Genomic DNA, 19,718 nt, shown 5'->3' with positions numbered 1-19,718 from the left:
TTAAGGAGACACACAAAGGAGAGACCCAGAGAGAAGAGGAAGCCATGTGAAGATGGAGGCAGAGCTAGGAGTGAAGCTGCCGCAAGCCAAAGAATGCCTGGGACCATTGGAAGCTGGAAGAAGCAAGGAAGATTTCTCCTAGATCCTTTAGAGGAAGCACAGCCCTGCCGACGACCTGATTTTGGAGGTCTGGCCTCCAGACCTGTGAGAGAATAAACTTGTTTTGGGAAGCCATCTATCAATACTTTGTGCTAATTTGTTATGCACCCACTAGAAGTTAACGCATGTTGCTTACATGCACACATATTTCTAGAGAAAGAGCGGCCACTCCCTCCTGACCTGGCCAAGCCCCGGCAGTGCCACCTCCCTCGGGGCCAGGGAGAATCCCACCACAACCTGGACAGCCCCCAGGCCCTCTCCTTAGAGTGCCCCAAAGCCCCCTCTATGTCTTATCCCTGGCCCACCAGCGGGCAGCACCATTGGAGGTGATCCAGAGTGGCCCAGCCAGGCAGCTGGAATCCCAGTGCTGACGTGAAGCAAAACCCTGAAATTGGGCACTGTGTCCCTTCAGCATCACCTGCCTCTGGCATATCTGGACCCCTCTAGGCTTTGGGTGTCAGTTCTGCTCTCAGCCACCGTCCGCCTGCTTGGCTCAGGCCCCGGTGCTAACAGCAAGTCAGGAACCACTCTCCCAGGCACAGCTGCACCGTCATGGCAGGAGGTGCCACGGCTCACACAGCCCTGGAGGTCTCCCAGACCCCGAGGGGCACAGGGACATGTGACACATTGGGAGCGTGCAGACCTTTCTGTAGCCCTGCTCTCACGACAACTTGCCACCCCCTGGAAACATGACCCAAAGAAGAAGCAATTGCTCGTTTTCTGGCTTAAGATGGTTGAGAGGGACGGACCTGGAGGTTCAGGCAACACGGGACTTAAGTAGCTTCTTGTGGTCAAATATCTCCCTGCCCGGCTCCCACCCACCTCTCTGTGCCGTCAGGAAAGAACTAAGGTCCAGCGTGGGAGTTAACAGAGCTCTGTTTGAAATTAGAGTCTATGTAATAAGAGCTGAGGTTTCTCCCCTGGGGACCAGATAATGACAGATTCTAAATATATCCGCTTATTGCTTATTAAGCGTGCCTATTTTTGACTGGCAGGAATTAACTGGACTCATAAAAGCTATTTGTCTAGACAATGTGATTTTTGGCTACTTAATTCTGCGAGTGATTGTGTGGTCAAGGCTGCTCCATTTTTTCCAGCCAAAAAAAAAAAAAAAGAGAGAGAGAGAGAGAAGGAGATGGGAGAGAGGTCAGTAAGGAAAGTTTGGGCTCCAAGGTTGCTTTTCTGGCTGCTCCCATTTTCAAGGTCAACCTGGTGTGTGACCAAGTGTCCCAGAGCGATGTTCCTTCTTAGGACACCACTGCCTGATGGTGAGTGCTTTCTGGGAAGCATGCCTTCGAGGAACACCTCGCAGGGTGCCTCTGGGACAATCAGGCACAGCAAGTTCTAGATTAGAAAAAACAAAACCTGGCCATCTTCTAGAAAAGCGATGACCGTGTGTCTTCTAGAAAACACTCCCGCTGCCTGACAAGGCAGACTCCTCACAACTCTCCCCATTTTACAGAGTGGAACTCTTGAGGCCCCAAAGACAACTTGGTGGAGTCCCAATTACAGGGCAAGATCTTTGGGCTGAGATTCCAGGGCTGGGTGTTTCTTCATCCTGATTCTGTCACACGCTTGCCGTGTGGCCTGGAGAAGTTCATTGACCTTGGTTTTCTTGGTCATGAAATAGGGTTAACAATTCCACTATTGCCTACTTCCTAGGGTCACCTAGGAGGTCACCTAGGGTCATCTGGGGAGCCACAGATGCCACAAGGCACTGACAAACAGAAAGGGGTATATCTAGGTAAGCTCCTACATATAGGAGAGTCCACAAAAAGTCCACAAAGACTGGAGCCTTCCTAGAAGTCATCTGTCCTTGAAGTGGCCAACATATGACAATCTGGCAGTAAATACACCAAGTCGTCATGACCCCAAATTTGCCTCAAGACCAGGCTGTGTCCTTTTCAAAGAACAAGGGCCACCCCCTACGTCCTATCCCCATTCTCCCAAACCTGATTCCTCTGGGGGTCCTTGGCACTTCATGAGGTAGCAGGACAGGGCTTACTGTTCCCATAGTACAGATGCGGAAACTGAGGCCTGGAGAGATGAGCTGACCCAGGCCCCACAGTTTGTGGCAGAGCTGGCACTAGTTCTCCTGGGGCAGCTTTCTCTGTGTTGTCCCAAATATTTTTTTGCCATGAAGGGAGGGCCTGGGTTAGCCCTCTTTGCTGTTCTTGATTCTTGGCATTACGTCCGCCCGTCGGGCTTGAGGTTTTGAGGATATGATTCAGTCTTGCTGTCGGGGGATAATGGCAAAGCACAGGGAAAATGTTTGTGTCACCACTGAGACCAGCCAAATTGCTCCTGGGGTCTGGCACCCCTGTCACTCCTGCGGCCTCAGCCTTATATAGCCATCTGCAGCCTCAGGGCCCGCTGTGCTTCTCAGGGGCTGGACACCCTATACCCTCTGGCATGGGCACCAGATGACAAACCCCAAAGGTCGTGGTGAGCATCGGGCCCTTTCCATGGGCTGTGTGCCGTGACTCACTGGCTGTGGGCTCCCGGCCTTCCTCCTACGGAGGCGGGGAGCAGGGCTGCTGCGGATGGGAGAATTGGTGGCAGGCTTCAGCCACAGCCCTGGAGGACCCTTCTCTAGTGGTTGCTTTCTAAGCAGGGCCTTGCCAAGGGAGGAGGCTCACTGTGGGGACGGCCACCTGAGGACGGCAGGATGTGGCCCCTCTGCATGCTAGGCTCCTGGGATCCCAGCATGATATAGCGTAGGAGAAGGGGCCCCTGCATCCCTACCTCACACCCTCTCCAACAAGGCCCAGTGGGGACCTTAGCCCTGGTTCCATCCTTCAAGGCAATTTAATCTCCAAACCTTTTAAACTGCACACTCCTATAAAGAAAAAAGGTAATGTGTACTCCCCAAATATGTAAATTTGTATGTAAGTTATACCAGTGTACAGCTGGCAATCTGTGTATTGAATATCAGAAATCCTATTTTTTTCAGATAAAAGATAAACCTAAATAGAACTTGAGTCGTTTTATATCTGGGCTCCAGTATACTGTCCTGTGCATCCGCTATGGTGTGCAGACCCCACCCTTTAAGACCCAGCACACAAAGTCCCACCTGCTCCAGGAAACCCTCACTGATTAGCCCAGGCTTTCCCACATAAACCAGTATGTGATCCCTGCTGACTGCTGTGGCCAGTGCTTTAGCATCATAATTCCTTGAGGGCCAAGATGCCCTCATCTGCCCTGCCACACTAATGTAGGGTGGTCTTGAAGCCCAGGGTAAAAGGTCCCCAGGGACTGTTCTGACCTTCTGTCTGACAGTCTACAGCAGCAGCAGTTTCAAGAGCTTTTAGCTTTGCCTCAGGCCTAGGAGGAGCCTCCAGATTCAGTGCCTGGAAAAAAGGTTGCCGAGAAATTGAATAGTTTCTGTGCGCAGAGGTTCAATGCAGTGACCCGGCTCCTGTTTAAAGTCACTGTTGCTTGATTTTCCATTTCCCTCTTCCCAACAGTCCTCATTTCTGTTTGGGGATCTAGGAAATCTGGCTTCATTCCCAGTTGTAGGGACTGAGCATATACTGCAGGCCAGGCCAGTGTTATCCTTGGACTGAAGGGACTGAGTAGGCCAATGATGTAAGTCACCCCAATCTCAGGACCTCCTCTTGGGCTTTAGGGACCAAAGTGGTCCCTTTTCTCTGGATGCCACAGGGTACAGACGTAGGGTGTGGAACTGCTAGCAGCCACCTTGTAATGATGAGGGGTATGAGAGAAGCATCAAGAGAAAAAGCTGAAGTCCCACTGATACTATGAACCCCTGGATCAAACTATACCTGAAGGGTGACTGCTGCTGGACTTTTCAGATATATAAGCAATAACTACTTTTTACTGTATAAGTCTGAGTTAAGTTTTCAGGTATTTATAACTGAAAACATCCTAACTAGAATGAGCAAGGCAAAAAAAAAAAAAAAAAAAAGAAGCACATAGTTAAAATTACCCCTAGAAATTCCATATATTACCATGCTATAAGAGGAACACAGTATCCAGGACCAATGAGAGAGGAGCAGATTCATAACCCCCTGCTCACGTTCCATCTGGGGTATATACTTACTGTGTGAGTGGTGGGCAGACTTGCCGACAACACGTATATTATTTCTCTCTGGTTGTTTAACTGAATGCATAAAACTGTCCCCTGGTCCAGCCTTGTGGGAACAGAAATCCTTTTGTTCTGTGTGCATCCCACTTAAAACAGCCCCTTGGACAGGGAGCCCTGCACTCCAGATGTTTCTAGTTACCTGGTAACTGGCCTTGCAGACCATCAGAGCTGGGAGGAAACGTGGAGGCTCCTCTCCCTAGGCTTGTCACATACCAACGAGGCATAGGAGGTATTGTGCATGAGGACTCAGAGGAGATGGTGGCAGAGCAGGACTGGTGCAGGGTGTCCTGACTTCCAGGGCGGTGCCCCCACCCAAGCCGTGGAGGCTGGAAAGCCTGGAGGCAGAGGCTGGCTCTGCTCCGCCTTTTACTGGCTGTGTCTGGGAAGGCAGGTGTGAACAGTTTAGCTCCCCAGCAGAAGGGGCCGGCAGAAGCCGTGGGAACAAAAAGGCCGTCAGCTGTTGGGGAAGGAAAGAGGATATTTGCAACTGATGGGCCTGCCCCTGGAGAAGGTCCTGAGCCCAGGGACCAGCACGGACTGCCTAGGAAAGGCAAGATGTGGGTTGCATCCCCTCCCAGGTCAGCCTCTTTGCTCCTCTCCTCAAGACCTAGACCTTGCATCCCAGGAAATCCAATTATTACCAACAATTCTTTTCATTTTAGTGAATCCCTTTTGATGTGATTGACCTGCATTTGATTTTGATCACCAGGACAGCTTTGGAGCTGGAAGGGCAGATTGTATCTGAGGCTCAGAAGGTGGATGTAGCAAGCCTGTGGGGAGACACTGGTCAGTTTCGGAGCTGGGACTGCGAGTCCAGTGCTTCGTCCACCATTGTAAAGGACTGGGAAGCTCTGGGGGCTGGGCAGCACCCAGCATGGAGAGAGGGCCACCCTCCCCGGAGCCAGCCGGGCCTGCTCCCCGGGAGCCTCTTCCCTTTCTCACCTGTTCCCCTCTCCCAGCACCCCTCCTCCACTCAAACCCACTCCAGGCCCTTTGTTCCGTTTCTCTCCTGGCTTCATTTCCTTCCCTGAAATCAGATCGGGCTTCAGGGAGGGGCTCCCACTTGAGGAGCAGAGAGCTCAAGGGAACAAAGAGAGACTATTCCTCTAGCGAGGCTGTTTCTCTCCTCTCTCCATGGAAAATGTAACCTCTTTCAGCCAGCTGAGTATGGTGGCTAATGTGTTCAAGATGGGGCTGGAGAAGTGCTGAGTGCAGCAAACCCTGGTCCTGGCTGGGGGTGGGGTGCAGAGGGAGAGCCCCTGACCCGGGACCTGTCGAGGGGGGTTGGCACCTCCAGGTCTCCCTGGGCTGGTTGGAGGGGCTTGTGGCTCACTGTGGCTCAGATGCCTGGCAGGGCTGGACTCCTGAGGAGGAGGAGTCCAGGAAAGTGAGAACCCCTCTGTTTGCCAGCACATTCCTTACTCTCCCTGCCTCCATAAATCCCTCACCAGAGATGAGAATCCACTGGGTGTATTTAAACAACTACGTGTACTGTGATGGTTCATTGCATGTGTCAACCTGACTGGGCCAAGGGGTGCCCAGATATTTGGTCAAATACTAGGCTAGGTGTGTCTGTGAGGGTGCTTTTGGATGAGATTACCATTTAAATCTGTAGACTGAGTAAAGTAGATTGTCCTTCCCAATGAGGGTGAGCTTTGTCCAATCAGTTGAAGGCCTGAATAGAACAAAAATCCTGACCCTTCCCTGAATAAGAGAGAATCCTTTCTAACTGACTGCCTCCGAGCTGAGGCACTGGCTTTTTCTTACCTTGGCTCAAACTGAAGTGTCGGCTCTTCCTAGGTCTCTGGCCTGTTTGCTTTCAGACTGGAACTACACTATCAGCTCCCCTGGGTCTTCAATTTGCTGACTCAAACTGCAGATCTGGGGACTTGCCAGCCTCCATAATCCTATGAGCCAACTCCTTATAATCTCTCTCTTTCTTTTTCTATCATCTATCTATCTATCTATCTATCAGTTCTGTTTCTCTGAGGAACCCTGCCTAACACAGTTACATAGTGCTTGTATGTTCTAAGGCCTTTACAGATATTATTTCATGCTGCTGATGACCCACACCCTCATTCATTCACTGCATCTTAAGCATCTACTGAGCTCCTACGAAGGCACCAAGCACAGGGGGCACAATGGTGACCAGGATGTGGTCTCTGCCTTCAGGAGACCTCCAGCCTAATAGAGGAGACAGGCAGGTCAACAGGCCGTTACAACACAGCAGTGGTTCTCAGAGTGGTTCCCAGCCCAGCAGCGTCCACCTCCCCCGGGAGCTTATCAGAAATGCAACGTCTTCGGCCCTACCTGAGACCAACAAGGAAGGGAATCAGAAACTGGAGGTGGGGCCCAGCATCTGCGTGTTAACAAGCCCTCCAGGGGATGCAGATACTCACTCATGTTTGAGAAGCACCGTGTAGGGGAAGCAGAGGCATGGCGACCACAACCCTCGCTGGGCTCAAAGCCCCAAATCCATTCCAGTATAATCCATCCCCTTCATCATGTCTTCTGAGGCTCTATATTATCTCACTGCTGCTCACCTGTCTGTCCCCACTTTTACCAAGGCTGCTATGAATGCTGGGCACAGCCGGGTCATCATTTAGGGCTCAGCTCCAATGTCACCTCCCCAAAGAGGCCTTTCCGGACCACCTGTCACTCCCCACCTCCTCACCCTGCCTTATCTTCCTCATAGCACTTTGCATTCTCGGATGCTGCCTTCTTCATATGCCTTTTAATCATCCTTAGCTCTCAGAATTTGATATGCAAGGGAGCTAGGACCTTGTTGGTCAGGTTTGCAGCTCTAAATACCCAGAACAGTGCCTGGCACAGAGTAGGTCCTCCAAATATAGTTGTTGAACAAATTAGCTAATCACCTGGCATAGTGGGACCGCTGCAATCTGATAGCCTGCAAATTGGGACCGCTGACAGCAAGCCCCCTTTTGTCTTCCAGTACCTGTTAACTCAGCTGGGAGAGAAGAAGAACCAGCTCTAGCAGAAGAACCAACAGACTGCCCATCCTGCCCTGAGACAAGGCTGTTAACTGTCCTGGGCCTCAGTGTTCTCATCTACCAAATGGGACTGAACCGTTGCCTGGGCTACTTACCACCCAGGGTTTCGAGGGTCATCAGAATCACCTGGGGAGTTACAAATGCAGATTTCTGGGCACAACCTCCAGAAGATTCTAATTCAGCCAGTTGGGGGATGGGACCTGGAATCTATTTGTAGAAGCTCCCAGATGTGCAGACAGGATTGGGAGCCCTTGTATGAAAGATCTGCTGAAGAAGCAGATAGGACGCCCTTTGGACATGTGGAGAAACATGTGTGTCTAGGGAATTTTTACTACATCTGGGGGTCATGACCACAGCAACCTCCTTGACTGTCTAGGAATGATGCAGGATTGGATTTTCAAAAAATTTTGTTTTGTTTCTTTTGGTCACAAGAAAACACATAAGAAATACTTTAACTGGTACAAAAAAGTAGTAACATTTAAAAAGTATTATTTAAGAATTTTTTTAGATTATAAAAATAATACATGCTTGTATAATGTTCATAGCACAGAACCGTGCAAAGTATAATGTGCAAGGCTTTTTTCATTTCCCTTCTTAACCCAGCCCTCTATAGATAACTACCATCAGCAGCAGGGATGCAGAAAACCTTCTAAGCGTTTATGTAGGAAATTTTAAAAAATGAAATCATTCTACACACATGGTTCTGCAGTGTGCTTTTTTCACTTAATTATTTTATACTTTCCATGTCAGTATATATCAATTCCACACTTAGACCTGGCCACTGGGGCCCCTGCCCTGGGTCCTGCACTGACCCTTCTCTGGCTGTTCCTCTTTCTATGGGGTGAGGAGTCCTAGGGGTCAAGGGGACAGGCACCTAGAGCCCACATCCCCCCACTCTGGGTCACTGGGATGCCAGAGTCTCCTGCTCCAACAGCTCAGGACAGGCTTCTTCCCTGGATCTGTCTTTTTGATGGTGAATCATACCACTGATGGGGCTAGCCAAGGAGCAGCTGCTTGCTGGGGGTGTGGACAGAGCTTGGATATATAGGGTGGGGTGTCCACACGTGTGAGGCCCCTTGATCACCAAGAGGGAACTATAGGTGGGAAGAAAAGATGGTGGGCTGTGGGCTGGAGCCCCCGTTTGTTTTCTTGACTCAGGCCCCTTGGATGTGAGGGGCGGCCCTGGTATAGATGGATAGTATAGCTCTGCCTCATCCTTTATACCGTTTGCACAGTGTTATTTTTTTGTTTTTAATCATTCTCCTATTGATGGATATTTAAATAGTTTCATCCCTTTTTCTACTGATAACTGTTTAGGTGCTTTAAAAATTTTTTCCCATTGCACAAGGCCTTTATCAATACGAATGAATAAAAAACCCCTGTGCACCAGTGGCGATGCATAGCAGTGCCAGGAGTGGGTACAAAGCATGTGCCTGTCACCGTGCAGGCTGGCCCCGGAGCCGCCCTGTCATCTTGGGCACAGAGCCCGCTGACAAGCATCATCACAGCTGTTGATTTCACAAGATTGGCTCTCTGCCTTGTTCCTGGAAACTTCTGGGTCCACCTCAGCTTACATCCAGACAGCATTTTCCCCCTGATGTGCAGAAGTACTTAGAACAGAAGAGCAAAGAGGGAGGGAACGTGACTGCAAAGAACATTTTCAACCCATTCGAAGGGAAAATGAGATCCTGACCCACTGACCGTCAAAAAGAGAGTGGTCAGTTTGTGCCATCTAGCTCAATGCCCTCCCCTCCTCACAGCCTGATGCCAAGTCTCACAGGGCTGCTGTCCTTTTTTCACCACACCTGGCATTCTCATTCCTGCCTCTGTGCGTGCGGTCCCCTCATCCCAAACCGCTGAACTGGCTCCATTCCAGTCCAGTTCCACTGAACTGGCTTCAGTGCCTCTTCCTCCAGGAAGCACCCCTTGATCTCTCAGCTGAAAGCTCTCCCTCAGTTCCTGTGATGCTTTGTACCTCTCTTGTCTGTTTTTTTCTCTCCTTTAGATAATCTGCCTCTAGATAGCAGAGGGAGACCGTGATCCATCTTTAAATTTCCCCCTCAGTGCTGGTCAAAGTACCTTGTACACAGTCAAGGCTCAATAACTGTTTGTTGAGTGAAAATGAGGAGGCTGCTCATTTTTCAAAGACAAGCTGAATCTTCACTCTGCTTGGGATGTAGCTGGGAGCAGAGCCGGGCTGAGCTCTTCTGGGTGCCATCTGCAGAGGGACCACCAACCTTGGGGTGCCCTTGGCCCAGCTCTCCCCAGGAAAGTGGCTGTGGTCTGATGTCCCTCCAGAGAGGCTGTGTCCACAGTGTAAAAATCCCTTCTCTTTTCAAAATGTCTGATAAACCCTTGCTTGTTTTTCCAAGTCATGCTGAGTCTCCCCTCCCCCCGTCGCCCCCAGTTTTATCACAACTCTTTCCTCTGGAAATGAAACGTAAACATAGCAATAGTGTGGGCAGATGTTTCTCAGTGGAATGTACAGTTTTAATTTCTTGGTATGTGCCTCTTCTGCATCCTGGGTGGGCCTGTTTCCTTTGGCTCATAATTAGGATGGTGATAGTTTGTATGTGACCAGTGTACACGCCGAACAGCTTGTTTCATCCTACCCACAGCCAGGGGAGGCAGCCAGACAAGGAGAGGTAGTCCCATCAGACTGCAGAAGAAAGCAAGGCCCAGAGAATATCCAGATTCTCTGGGTAGAGGCTGAGGCACGACTGGGACACCCGGTATTCTGACTGTGTCCATGGTTCTTTCCACCAGCCACGTGGACTCAGATGAGGTCAAACAAGAGGAGAGGGCCTGGAGGCGAAAGGACAGATACTCTTTTTCCGTCCTGGACCTGTTGACCTGTCTGTGGTGAGCTCTGATCTATTCCCGGATGGGCTAAGTGACCTGGGGTGATCCACCTGCCCTCTCTGGGCATCAGTTTCCTCATCTGTAAAAAGAGACGCTTGGACAAGTTCAATCCAAAGGAATAGTTATTGAGCCCTTGCTGTGTGCCAGGCACTATGGACTGAAGGCGAATGAAGCATAGTTTACACCCTTAGTGGTGTGGTGGGGCTGAGAGTGTGGAGAACATTGTTGCGAGATGGGGTGGGGGCGGGGCACAGAGGAGGAGCCCTCGCTCAGACATCTGGGAAGGCTTCCTGGAGCAGGCAACTCCTGGATGGAGGCTCCCGGGTGGATAGATGTCATTCAGGTGAAGAAGGGGCTGAGTCCTGCAGGGAGGACTGACAGCTGGGTCCTGATGGTGCCAGCACTTAGGTGCGTTATCTAACGTGTCTTCCATGGTGAAGGCTGGGCCTGGGAGGGACAGACAAGTCCCCGTCTTCACAGAGCTTGTGGTGGAGTCATTCTCAACCCAGGCTCGCATCACTCATTCCTTGTCTTCCTCGCCACCCACACCTCCCTGACATTCCAAATCTGCTCCATTCTCCCCTCACTTGCCCAGAGAACTCTACCTAAGTGGCCTGAAGTCTAGACAGATGGTTAGATGCCTACCTGGTTGAGAAGCATCACATTGTCCCCCCTCATCAGGTCATCCCTACCTGCTTTCTGGTCTCTATATTCCTGCCATTGGTCATTCCTTTGGATTCAGGCAGTGAGGGTCACTCTCCACATAAGCCTGGAAAGGAGCTAACCCCTGAATGCATGGGAACTCACAGACTCTTAAAAAAGGATTTAGTGGTTTCAGAACCTGGCTGGGCATTAGACTTGCCTGGGGATGTTTAAAAGTATAGATTCCTACCTTTAGAGAGTCTGATTTTGTTGTCTTGGATTGGGCTGAGGAATCTGTATTCTTTTTTTAACTTTCACAGGCAATTCTATTCTGCCAGCTTCAGGAGTCCCTAGATTATATTATCAGGTGATCATCAGGCTTTGAAATAATGGAACTGGGGACAGGGTGCCCCAATAAGAAGAACTGACAAAAGTGGGTCATGCGTTCATCTACTTTCAAAGCACTTTATATAAACAAGTAAATAAATGAAAGCATGCAAGCACGAATGTTTGGGGGGCTGTGTTTAGTATGTGTCAGGGATCGTACTAGGCACTTCCCCTGACATTAACTTACTTAATCCTCGCAAGAGTCCTGTGAGAGAGAGACAGCAGTCTTGTGTTGAAGCTGAGGAAACTGTAGCCCAGAGAAGCTAGGTCACTCACCCAGGTCACACAGCTGGCTAAGGGGCAGCTCCTTGGCCTCTCTCTCCCTCCTGGTCCTCTCCCCATCTCTGGGGGGTGGATGGGGTGTAGGAGAGCAGAGTACACAGAAGCCAGCCCTGTGTTCCATCAGGGAGCCCTGAGCTGCCTCGGGGAATCATTGACTCTGCCAAATCCTTCGAAGTACTTTCTTCAGTCGGGTTAAAGCTCAGATTGCTTTCTCTCCTCCCCCTTCTGGACCGTGAGTAACAGCTACTCTGACAGCATTACTCTCATTTTGAGAAGCCATGAAGAAACAAAGGCTGAGGACTCACTTGAACCACTGGAGAGCGAAGCCTGTCATGACATTTTTGGAAACGTCCTCCTCCTTGGGTTACAAAATCCTTGGCTCACGTGTGGCTGACAGGGTCTTGGTGCTCTGGCCAGGTGTCAGGCCTGTGCTTCTGAGGTGGGAGAGCCAAGTTCAGGACATTGGTCCACCAGAGGCCTCCCGGCTCCACGTAATATCAAAGGGCAAAAGTTCTCCCAGAGATCTCCATCTCAACGCTAAGACCCAGCTCCACTCAATGACCAGCAAGCTACAGTGCTGGACACCCCAGGCCAAACAATTAGCAAGACAGGAACACAACCCCACCCATTAGCAGAGAGGTTGCCTAAAATCATAATAAGGTCACAGACACCCCAAAATATACTACCAGACGCGGTCCAGCCCACCAGAAAGACAAGATCCAGCCTCATCCACCAGAACACAGGCACCAGTCCCCTCCACCAGGAAGCCTACAAAACCCACTAAATGAACCTTAGCCACTGGGGGCAGACACCAAAAACAACAGGAACTGCAAACCTGCAGCCTGCGAAAAGGAGACCCAAACACAGTAAGTTAAGCAAAATGAGAAGACAGAGAAACACACAGCAGATGAAGGAGCAAGGTAAAACCCATCAGACCAAACAAATGAAGAGGAAATAGGCAGTCTACCTGAAAAAGAATTCAGAGTAATGATAGTAAAGATGATCCAAAATCTTGGAAATAAAATGGAGAAAATACAAGAAACGTTTAACAAGAAGAACTAAAGAGCAAACAATGATGAACAACACAATAAATGAAATTAAAAATTCTCTAGAAGGGATCAATAGCAGAATAACTGAGGCAGAAGAACAGATAAGTGACCTGGAAGATAAAATAGTGGAATTAACAACCTGAGAGCAGAATAAAGAAAAAAGAATGAAAAGAATTGAGGACACTCTCAGAGACCTCTGGGACAACATTAAACACACCAACATTAGAATTATAGGGGTCCCAGATGAAGAAGAGAAAAAGAAAGGGACTGAGAAAATATTTGAGGCGATTATAGTTGAAAACTTCCCTAATATGGGAAAGGAAATAGTCAATCAAGTCCAGGAAGCACAGAGAGTCCCATACAGAATAAATCCAAGGAGAAACATGCCAAGACACATATTAATCAAACTATCAAAAATTAAATACCAAGAAAAAATATTTAAAGCAGCAAGGGAAAAACAACAAATAACATACAAAGGAATTCCCATAAGGTTAACAGCTGATCTTTCAGCAGAAACTCTGCAAGCCAGAAGGGAGAGTTGAGGACATATATGGCAGGACATTTTTAAAGTGATGAAAGGGTAAAACCTATAACCGAGATTACTCTACCCAGCAAGCATCTCATACAGATTTGCGGAGAAATTAAAACCTTTATAGACAAGGAAAAGCTAAAAGAATTCAGCACATCCAAACCAGCTTTACAACAAATGCTAAAGGAACTTCTCTAGGCAGGAAACACAAGAGAAGGAAAAGACCTACAATAACAAACCCAAAACAGTTAAGAAAATGGTAATAGGAACATACGTATCGATAATTACCTTAAATGTAAATGGATTAAATGCTCCAACCAAAAGACATAGACTGGCTGAATGGATACAAAAACAAGACCCATATATATGCTGTCTACAAGAGACCCACCTCAGACCTAAGGACACATACAGACGGAAAGTGAGGGGATGGAAAAAGATATTCCATGCAAATGGAAATCAAAAGAAAGCTGGAGTAGCAATTCTCATATCAGACAAAATAGACTTTAAAATAAAGACTATTACAAGAGACAAAGAAGGACACTACATAATGATCAAGGGATCAATCCAAGAAGAGGATATAACAATTGTAAATATTTATGTACACAACATAGGAATGCCTCAATACATAAGGCAAATGCTAATAGCCATAAAAGGGGAAATCGATAGATTTCATAGAAGGGGCCTTTAACACCCCCCTGTCACCAATGGACAGATCATCCAAAATGAAAATAAATAAGGAAACACAAGCTTTAAATGATACATTAAACAAGATGGACTTAATTGATATTTACAAGGCATTCCATTCAAAAAACAACAGAATACACTTTCTTCTCAAGTGCTCATGGAACATTCTCCAGGATAGATCATATCTTGGGTCACAAATCAAGCCTTGGTAAATTTAAAAACATTGAAATCATATCAAGTATCTTTTCCGACCACAACGCTATGAGACTAAATATCAATTACAGGAAAAAAAATCTGTAAAAAATACAAATACATGGAGGCTAAACAATACACTACTAAATAACCAAGAGATCACTAAAGAAATCAAAGAGGAAATCAAAAAATACCCAGAAACAAATGACAATGAAAACATGATGACCCAAAACCTATGGGATGCAGCAAAAGCAGTCCTAAGAGGGAATTTTATAGCAATACAATCCTACCTCAAGAAACAAGAAACATCTCAAATAAACAACCTAACCTTATACCTAAAGCAATTAGAGAAAGAAGAACAAAAAAACCCCCCAAAGTTAGCAGAAGGAAAGAAATCATAAAGATTAGATCAGAAATAAATGAAAAAGAAATGAAGGAAACAATAGCAAATTTCAATAAAACTAAAAGCTGGTTCTTTGAGAAGATAAACAAAATTGATAAACCATTAGCCAGACTCATCAAGAAGAAAAGGGAAAAGACTCAAATCAATAGAATTAGAAATGAAAAAGGAGAAGTAACAACTGATCCTGCATAAATACAAAGGATCATGAGAGATTACTACAAGCAACTCTATGCCAATAAAATGGACAATGTGGAAGAAATGGACAAATTCTTAGAAAAGCATAACCTTCCAAGACTGAACCAGGAAGAAATAGAAAATATAAACAGACCAATCACAAGCACTGAAATTGAGACTGTGATTAAAAATCTTCCAACAAACAAAAGCCCAGGACCAGATGGCTTCCCAGCGAATTCTATCAAACATTTACAGAAGAGCTAACACCTATCCTTCTCAAACTCTTCCAAAATATAGCAGAGGGAGGAACACTCCCAAACTCATTCTACGAGGCCACCATCACCCTGATACCAAAACCAGACAAAGATGTCACAAAGAAAGAAAACTACAGGCCAATATCACTGATGAACGTAGATGAAAAAATCCCCAACAAAATACTAGCAAACAGACTCCAACAGCACATTAAAAGGATCATATACCATGATCAAGCGGGATTTAGCACACTAATTCAAGGATTCTTCAATATACGCAAATCAATCAATGTGATAATCCATATTAACAAATTGAAGGAGAAAAACCATATGATCATCTCAATAGATGCAGAAAAGCTTTTGACAAAATTCAACACCCATTTATGATAAAAACTCTCCAGAAAGTAGGCATAGAGGGAACTTACCTCAACATAATAAAGGCCATATATGACAAACCCACAGCCAACATTGTCCTCAATGGTGAAAAACTGAAACCATTTCCACTAAGATCAGGAACAAGACAAGGTTGTCCACTCTCACCACTATTATTCAACATAGTATTGGAAGTTTTAGCCACAGCAATCAGAGAAGAAAAAGAAATAAAAGGAATCCAAATTGGAAAAGAAGAAGTAAAGCTGTCACTGTTTGCAGATGACATGATAGTATATAGAGAATCCTAAAGATGCTACCAGAAAACTATTAGAGCTAAGCAATGAATTTGGTAAAGTAGCAGGATACAAAATTAATGCACAGAAATCTCTTGCATTCCTATACACTAATGATGAAAAATCTGAAAGAGAAATTAAGGAAACACTCCCATATACCACTGCAACAAAAAGAATCAAATACCTAGGAATAAACCTACCTAAGGAGACAAAAGACCTGTATGCAGAAAACTATAAGACACTGATGAAAGAAATTAAAGATGATACAAACAGATGGAGAGATATACCATGTTCTTGGATTGGAAGACTCAACATTGTGAAAATGACTATACTACCCAAAGCAATCTACCGATTCAATGCAACCCCTATCAAACTACCAATGGCATTTTTCACAGAACTAAAACAAAACATTTCACAATTTGTATGGAAGCACAAAAGACCCCAAACAGCCAAAGCAATCTTGAGAAAGAAAAATGGAGCTGGAGGAATCAGGCTCCTGGACTTCAGACTATACTACAAAGCTACAGTAATCAAGACACTATGGTACTGGCACAAAAACAGAAATATAGATCCATGGAACAGGATAGAAGGCCCAGAGATAAACCCACACCCTATGGTCACATTATTTTTGATAAAGGAGGCAAGAATATACAATGGAGAAAAGACAGCCTCAAATAATTGGTGCTGGGAAAACTGGACAGCTACATGTAAAAGAATGAACTTAGAACACTCCCTAACACCATACACAAAAATAAACTCAAAATGGATTAAAGACCTAAATGTAAGGCCAGACACTATGAAACTCTTAGAGGAAAACGTAGGCAGAACACTCTATGACATAAATCACAGCAAGATCCTTTTTGACCCACCTCCTAGAGTAATGGAAATAAAAACAAAAATAAACAAATGGGACCTAATGAAACTTCAAAGCTTTTGCACAGCAAAGGAAAACATAAGCAAGACGAAAAGACAACCCTCAGAATGGGAGAAAATATTTGCAGATGAAACAACTGACAAAGGATTAATCTCCAAAATTTACAAGCAGCTCATGCAGCTCAATATCAAAAACCAAACAACCCAATCCAAAAATGGGCAGAAGACCTAAATAGTCATTTCTCCAAAGAAGTATACAGATTGCCAACACACACATGAAAGGATGCTCAACATCACTTATCATTAGAGAAATGCAAATCAAAACTACAATGAGGTATCACCTCACACCGGTCAGAATGGCCATCATTAAAAAATCTACAAACAATAAATGCTGGAGAGGGTGTGGAGAAAAGGGAACCCTCTTGCACTGTTGGTGGGAATGTAAATCGATACAGCCACTATGGAGAACAGTATGGAGGTTCCTTAAAAAACTAAAAATAGAACTACCATATGTCCCAGCAATCCGACTACTGGGCATATACCCTGAGAAAGCCATAATTCAGAAAGAGTCATGTACCACAATGTTCATTGCAGCTCTATTTACAATAGCCAGGACATGGAAGCAACCTAAGTGTCCATCGACAGATGAATGGATAAAGATGTGGCACATATATACAATGGAATATTACTCAGCCATAAAAAGAAATGAAATTGAGTTATTTGTAGTGAGCTGGATGGACCTAGAGACTGTCATACAGAGTGAAGTAAGTCAGAAAGAGAAAAACGAATACCGTATGCTAACACATATATATAGAATCTAAAAAAAAAAAAAGGTTCTGAAAAACCTAGGGGCAGGACAGGAATAAAGATGCAGACATAGAGAATGGACTTGAGGACATGGGGAGCGGGAAGGGTAAGTTGGGATGAAGTGAGAGAGTGGCATGGACATATATACACTACCAAATGTAAAATAGATAGCTAGTGGGAAGCAGCCGCATAGTACAGGGAGATCAGCTCAGTGCTTTGTGACCACCTAGAGGGGTGGGATAGGGAGGGAGGGAGGGAGACCCAAGAGGGAGGAGATATGGGGATGTATGTATATGTATAGCTGATTCACTTTGTTATAAAGCAGAAACTAACACACCATTGTAGAGCAATTATACTGCAATAAAGATGTTAAACAAACAAACAAACCTTGGCTCAGAGGTTGGGGAGAGGCAGCGGGGAGAGCACAGAGGGGAGCTGCTGTCACAGGTAGAGCCATCCCAGGTGGGCCAAGCCACTGTCCACCACCCTCCTGCCCTCTGCCTGACTTCATTTCAGCTGGGCCCTTCTAAGGTTTGCAGGGGAAAGAAAAAGACAGGAAATCTCCACCTCTCCCATGTGCGGCCACCATCCCCAGACTCTTTATAACAACAATGTCCAGCTTTCGGCTTCCTTGAGATTTAGAATGCAGACTCCTAGAACCATTCTCTCCTTCTCCTCCTGTGGGCCTGTACCTAGCACCAAAGATGCAGAGACGAGTAAAAGCAAGCCCTACCCTTGGGGCTCACAGCCCCCTTTCTCTCCTTACTTTCTGAGCTCTTTACTCCCCATCCCGTCTTCTCTGCTCTTCCCTCTTCCCCATTTCATTTTCCATTTCTCTTAACTGGCTTTTTCTACTACTCTCTCTCTCTCTGTCTCTCTGCATTATTGGCTCAGGGTGACTCATCACAGCTAAATCAGGAAGAAGTGATTCAAGAAAGAAAGTGGGGAGGATTTAGGAACTCAACAGAAAATGACAGAAACCTTGTCAAGATGGTCTCAAATCAATAAGAAGCCTTTGCCATTGGCTGTGTATCTGAGTCTTACTGCTGTGTGGAAGAGAAGTTCCTGAAAGAGAAGAAAATAACAGCTGCAAGAGTTTGAAATCCCGAGGGGCCCTTGATTCTTCACAAAATAGTCAGGGAAAGTTAGAAGAAGGTATTCTATCCAAGCCTGGAGAAAACAAGGGTTAGGTTAGTGATGGATCACAGTTAACAGTAGTGAGGAAAAAGCACGTATAGCACGCTGATTTGATTTTCTAATTGTATGTAACTTTAAAACATGTTCATTCCTCTTTGTGGTTTTCAATAAGGAATTTAGTTTTTCACATTTTGTAGCCTAACTGAATGGAAGCAGGTGTGGTCCTTAGTGGTGTCCATGGGAAGCTTAGATGACTGGAGAGAAGAGCTGTTACCAGGCAGCCTTGCTCCCCCTAGTGTCAGCTATGATGACTGCAGATTAAGTGCCAAGGAGCGATTAAAAACTGAACACCAGTCGTAAAAATTCAAGCCTGTGAAATTATAAAGCCATTCTCAAGATGGAGTGAATTTCAGCATGAGTTTATTTTCCACCTCATGTGAGGAGCTCCCCTTCCCTCTCCTGTTCTGGTCTTAGGAAGGACATTGGGGTCACAGAAGGAACAGTGTTGGCGGCGGAGGAGGGAGGGGGGTGGAAGAGTCACAGGCTGCTGATGGGGGGGATGGCGGGCATGGCGGGTGGAGGAGATGCTGAGCTGGCAAATCCCTCTGGCTTCCCCGAACTGCCCAAATTAGATTTATTTTCTTTCTTAGAGGTTAGAAACCAGGAGACTTTCCTTTCAATGTTTCCACTACCGAGATTGTGCCTCTTACCCCCAAAGCACATAGAAGTTGGCTCCCTGCCCCGCCTGGATCAGCACTATGGTCATTCTATGGCCCTGAGGACTGGCCTTGGCTCTGACTCTGGTTGACCAGGTCGCGAGTGTGTCAGAGGTTACCTGGGCCCTCGGTGACATACTCCTCAAGTCTAGGACTTTCCTGTGTTGGTTTGGTATTTAAAAAAAGAAAAAGAAAAAAGGACAGAGCATGAGAGAGAGCTAGCAGAGAAGAGAAAACAAATCTCCTGGAGATGGGGGGTCATTTGCAGGCTGCATCTTAAATACTCACACTGCCCTGAGAATTCTGGCTCGCTCTGGGGCCAACAGGCTTTCCCTGGCTGCTCTCAACGCTGCTTTGTGTTTTTGAGGGCTTGAAGGAGCCCCCAGCTCCTGCCTGTGAGGGTGACTGTCTGGATAACTGTCCAGCCCTCTGTGGCTCACTCTTTTCTTGTGCATGTGCTGCCTGCCTGCCAGGGTCTGCTGGGTGGCTTGGCCCCGGGCCCTGGGCCAACAGTTCCCCAACGACTACAGTTTGTCTCTCTTTCTTCCTCTCTCTCGTGTGTGTTGGGTGGTTTCATCCTATCCTGGGCTTTGCTTCTGTAGTGATTTATCTGTTAACCAGCATGAGTCATGGTGCCGGATTTTATTTGTTCCAAGAGAAAATAGCAGAGGGCATTTATGCACTGTGGTGTTGGGAGCCCGCTCTGGGGGCCCAAGCCAGGAAAAGAGCTTAGGATGTTCCTTAGTGAGATTTCCACAGCAACAAAGTCTGAGGCTGCCCCAGCCCT

At 46.6% G+C, this 19,718-nt stretch overlaps 1 protein-coding gene across 2 annotated transcripts in view; it reads right to left on the bottom strand.

Moving 5' to 3' along the window:
* The window catches only part of ITGA11 (integrin subunit alpha 11), a 128,541-nt gene that overhangs the window by 64,938 nt on the left and 43,885 nt on the right, over positions 1–19,718 (bottom strand). The gene's annotated exons all lie outside the window — the stretch shown is intronic.

This window comes from Balaenoptera acutorostrata, chromosome 3 (assembly GCF_949987535.1).
Source record: "Balaenoptera acutorostrata chromosome 3, mBalAcu1.1, whole genome shotgun sequence".
Taxonomy (NCBI): Eukaryota; Metazoa; Chordata; class Mammalia; order Artiodactyla; family Balaenopteridae; genus Balaenoptera; species Balaenoptera acutorostrata.
This window is presented reverse-complemented; position numbering and strand designations above follow the sequence as displayed.